The sequence below is a fragment of the Vicugna pacos genome, chromosome 12, assembly GCF_048564905.1.
Source record: "Vicugna pacos chromosome 12, VicPac4, whole genome shotgun sequence".
NCBI classification, from domain to species: Eukaryota; Metazoa; Chordata; class Mammalia; order Artiodactyla; family Camelidae; genus Vicugna; species Vicugna pacos.
The window spans coordinates 9,443,573-9,448,667 of NC_132998.1; the positions used below are offsets into that span (position 1 = coordinate 9,443,573).

Genomic DNA, 5,095 nt, shown 5'->3' on the forward strand with positions numbered 1-5,095 from the left:
TCCTTGCCCAGAGCCAAGGGACGTACAGAGAATTGCAACTAGAAATTCGATCGATTGGTACGAGAGACCACGTGGTCCGGGTTTGGCCAATGACCAGGCCGCCCGGGATGAGCTAATAATGGAAGCAATTTGTAACTTTCAGTAGCTCTCTAAGGCCTGGGTGCAGGAGGGAGGGAGGCGGCGGAGGTGGGGAAATGGGTACCCCTAGTCTTTCCACCCTCCTCATTCGTGCAGGGCAACGGGATCCCTTAATTCTTTCCCCCAACATGCAGGATTTTGCGGGGTCCCGCACCCTCTTCTGTCCTGGCCGCCGCTCCAGAGCAGGGTAAGTGGACAAGCACCCCTCCCCCATCCTTTCTGGCACCTGCAAACAGCGTCCCCCTTCCTGTCCCATTAGACGATTTAAACCTGATTTTATTTTTCTTAGTTGGAAAAAAAAACCCCAAACCTTTTGTATAATTTCAAATTTGGGAAACATTAAGTTTAGATTAATATACCTTTTTTGGAGGGTGAGTGGTACTTACTAAATCAATTTTATATTCCCTTATTTTGGAGAGGAGTCTTCTCCTTAAGGAGAGTTTCCTTTGGAGATGAGTTACACCTTATGGTTTTGAAAGTTTCACTTTTCTGATGATGCCAAGTTCGTGCCTTTCTCCATCCCACCTTCCAGTTTCAATATTTACAAATAATCAGTTAACATGTTTCAAGTTTATTCGTTTGTTTTTCTCCTCCCTCACTAGTTTTTCAGCTGTTACTGCATTGCCAGGATGTTTCTTTTTTTCTCCTAGTGTGAATCAAGGGTTAGTTTTGTATGGATTTCACTTTTTGTTTTGTAAATGAATTTATTGTTTGGGAAACTCTATGGGGGTGTGAATGATGTCTCTTTTGATTCATTCCAAGTCCTCCTCTTTTGAAGAACAATTTACTTGTAGTGTTTTATGCATTGTCCTCAATTGTAGTTTAATCTTTCCATTTTGATGTATTTTATCTCCTTTTAAAATCTGACCTGTTCTTAAAATTCAATCTTTTGTATGTTAAACCATCTTTAAAGTTTATATTTTGTAAACTTCACCATATTGTACATTTCCTTACCCTTCCCCAGTCCCCTTTGCCCTCCTGCCTCCTCCATCTCAGAACTCTTACCCCTCAACTGCCACAATTCCCAGCTTCAAATCTGACTCACCCATCCAGCCAAGGAGGGATGCCTGGGAAGAAGAAAACGTCCTACTTGGGTCAGAGCTTACACTTGGGGTTCTGGTTCTGGGCACCTCTAGTGCCTAAGCCAGCAAAACCAGGGGAAACAGAATTTCTGTTTGCCTTTTAAATTAGGACTAAGCTCTTTCTCCTTGGCTCTCTTCTGGGCAACTCTTTGGTACATAAAATTGAATTTTCAGTTCTCACCTTGTCCCTAAATTCTAAGAAAAGTACAAGCAGATTCCCCCCCCCCCCTTAAATGTAAGCTGTTAGCTTGGGGTCAGCCTGTAGGGTCTCTTACCTCCTGGGAGAAGATTCCCAAAAGAGAGAGACAATGTTTTGTTCCTTTTCCTTTTACTTCTGATTAAGGTGGAAGTGGCAGGGACTGGGGGACCCCATTTTGATCTCCAGCGCTGGCTTTGAAATGACACAAAGAAGGAAAGAGAACTGGCCTGGGGATGAGATCACTTTGGGTCAGTGGCGTCTGGTTAAGCAGAGTTTAGGGGTAAATCTCAGCTCTGAGGACATTCTTCCCTAGCGTTACTGTGAAGTAAACCATCAAAATGATGCGATACGGTTTCAGTCTATTCAGATGCATTGCAGGTACAAAAAATCAAACTACAGAGAGATCTGTTTCCTAAAGATCTGCCCCTGGTGACTTTGTCTGTTCCTCTGAGGCAAACAGTCCAACTCGGCAGAAGTAACACTGCCACTGCTCCTCCCGCTCAGTCTCCAGCGCCGGCGTCACATTGACATTCTGGGCACATTCGGCTCAGCCCCTGTCCCTGCTTCTCCCAAGTATGAATCTAAATTACTATTAATAAGGGGCCGCTCCACGTTAATTGGCATTAAAAGAATTCATTTCAATTTGTTAATATTAAATGAATGCTCTGCACTTTAGCTCCCTTCTTCGCCCTGGATTCCCAGATGAGTGATGGGAAGTAGGGGTAGGGAAGGAGGAGGAGGATTTTATTTCTGACTCCAGCATAGCCACTGCCAGGCCTCCTCGGGGCGGGCGTGAGATCAAGGCACAGTGGGGGCCTGACTGGGGACCGTCTGAAGGTCTTTTTAGGTGAAATTCATTGGAATCAGCTGGAGATGTTGGGGAGGGACTGAAAAGGTTTGGTGGGGGCGTCGTGGGGTGAGGAAGGACTAGGGGTCAAGGGGAGGGGAAGAGAGAGAAATGAATGGGAGTAGTTGGGGCACAAGGTTGTGCGCTGTGGGGGTAAAGAAGATTTGTGAAGGAAAGGGCTAATAGTTCAAAAACCCACCTAGAGAAGGAGGAGCTGGTGGGGGAGGGTGGAGACGTGAGGCAAGGCAGCTCAGGGAGCTGTTCTCGGTTAGATGAAGTTCATGTACTGTGTTCTCCACAGTGCTTGGCACCTGGAAACTACCAGTACATGTTAGCTCTTAGGATAGAATAGTGGTTAAAAGCATGGATTCTGGAGCCAGACTGCTTGGTTTTGTATCTCAGCCCTGCCTTATGCCAGCTGCCTGACCTCAGGCAAGGTGCTTAACCTCACACACTGCGGTTTCCTCATCTGTAAAGTGGAGTTAATTGTACCCAGCTCATAGGCTGTTGTGAGGACTAAGTGAGTTAGTATGTGCGAAGTGCCTAGAACAGTGTTGGTCTTGTAGGGAGTGCTGGATAAGCGTCATTTGTTATTGATGTTGTTGCTTTTCTGATCTGGGAAGTTTGGAGCGGGGACACTGAACCTCTTAGAGGTTAAGAGCTCAGTGGATTCTCTGAGCTTGTGATGAGATCAGCCCTCTCACCCCCATCCCTGAGTCTGGTCTAACAACTGGGGCGCATGCTGTGAGGGCAGGGGGAGAATGAGGCCTGAGGGCCTTGGGAGCTGGGACACCTGAGTTCTTCCTTGGCCTCTGCTCTGGCTCTTGGGTTGATGGTTCCCTCTCAGTGACCACAGACTTCAAAGGAAAGTCAGTTCTTTTTCCCTGGGAGGGCCGTGCTGGGAGAATTACTTTCTTGGTCTAATATCTCCCTTTGATAAAGAGTCAGTCTCTGGAGTGTGGGCTGGCGGAGACTGGGTAGAGCAGAGGAGATTAACATTTACTAAATACCCTCTAACTATGTACCGGCCCCCAGACCTGACCTCACTCGAGAGGTTGCAGAAAGTGGAGAAGTCCAAAATGATGAAGTAACTTGCCAAAGTCATAAAGCTAGAAAATGTCACAGTTGGAATCTGAACTCTGATCTACCTGATGACAAATCTTAACTCCCTTCCATTGCTGCACATTTTCTGAATGGGGAGGTGGGACTTTCTGAAGGGTGAGGCAGGACCCATGTAGAGTTGGGACAAGGCTGAGGCCAGGACCATGGGGCAGCTGGAAGATGGAGGTGGGGGTGGGGAGTGAGAATGTTTCAGTCAGGGAAGACTTCCTGGAGGAGGAAAGTACAGATCAGGGTTCAGATAAGAAGGTAATGAGGATAGGAAGTAGAGAAGAGGGCAGGAGTGGTGCATTTGCAAAGAAGGCGATAAAAGAAGGGCCATGCAAAGGCTAGGTGAGGCCAGAGGGTATGGATCAGATTTACTTTGCTGTCACCCAGTAAAATCAGTTACCATTTCTTGAGGGCCTACTGTATGCCGGGTACATCCATTATCCTGATTCATGCCCATAGCAACCCTGACAAGCGGTCCTGTCTTTCCTATATCCAGAAGATTCCGTTGAGGCTCGGAGAGCTTAATCCCCACTTCAGGTCACACTTCTGGTAGCTGGGTCTGCCTGCCACCAAAACCACACCTAGGCTACCTGCAAAGCCCAGCTGCCTGGCCCCATCTCACCTTCCATTCCTAGTTCAGGTCATCCTGCACCCTCATGTTTGTAGTCACGCCTAGTGACTGGGGACAGGGGTTGGAGAATGAGGTGGGACCAAGAGAAGGAGTGGCAGAGGAGCAGTGGGGATGGAAGCTTTTCTCATATCCTTGTGAAGAGGTAGATGGAAGGGTATTCCCTCTGGAAGAGCCTCCAAGTCACTTTTCTGGGACTGCTGATCTTGGGGTAGATGGATGGACCTCATGGGGGGGGTCACACTATTTTCTGGACTGTAGGTTCTATTTCCCCTCCTCTGGGTGGGAAAGAAGGAGAAGGTGGCTCAGCTGAGTTTTTGAGTCCTGGATTAAGACCTCCAGTTGTCCACTAAATCCCTTCTCTCTTTGTTCCCTGAGGGAAGAGAGCCTCCCAGATGGACACTCCATTTCCCAGCTGCCATCAGAGCCTTAAGACATTGGGTAAGTTCTCCTTTTCGTGAACTGATCCAGATGTGCCTGAGACTGAGCTTTGACCATGTGGTTGAGGAGAAATCCCTAAGAGGGGGCAAAGCAGTAGTAGGAAAGGAACAAGTTCCTGATTGACCAGGTGGAGCAGAGCCCCCGCCATCTGAGACTGCTCCCTTCCAGACTGTTCTGTCAGAAATAAACTTGTTTTCTATATGTGACTGTGTTTGGGGTCCTCTTTATTATAGCAGTTTTGCCATCATCCATCTCAATACACCTTCCCACCTGAGGGCAGAGATGGAGGGGACCTTGGAGATCATCCTATGCTTGGCCAAGCCCCTTCACGTCACCACAGGGGGCCTGGGTGTCTCCCGGCGTCACCCTCGCTTCAACCCAGGAAGCTCAGCAGGACACCCATGTTAGATGTGTTGCTACATCAGGTTTTATTTGAAGAAAAAAAAAAAGGTTAAAACCAGTGTGAAAATGCTGGAAAGTTCAATCCCCTCCCCTCCTTTTTTTAAATTACAGATGAGGCTCAGAGACTGGAAGTGACTTGCTTAAGGTTGGACATTTAGTTTTTCTGTCATTTTCTGAATCCAAGATGAGTCCTCTAACCACCAAAACAACAAAGGTTGAGGTTCCTGCCTCAACAAATCACAAGGGCA

The 5,095-nt window shown here is 47.5% G+C and overlaps 1 long non-coding RNA gene across 2 annotated transcripts; it reads left to right on the forward strand.

Annotated features, from left to right (window-relative positions):
* Positions 1-185: 185 nt before the first annotated feature.
* LOC116282596 (uncharacterized) lies at positions 186-5,095 on the forward strand. Of its 2 annotated transcripts, XR_012078806.1 has the most exons (3): positions 186-325; positions 4,388-4,445; positions 4,959-5,095. It is a non-coding gene; the product is annotated as an uncharacterized lncRNA (long non-coding RNA). The 2 variants fall into 2 exon arrangements; XR_004192107.2 differs by lacking the exon at positions 4,959-5,095 and having other exon boundaries at positions 4,388-4,646.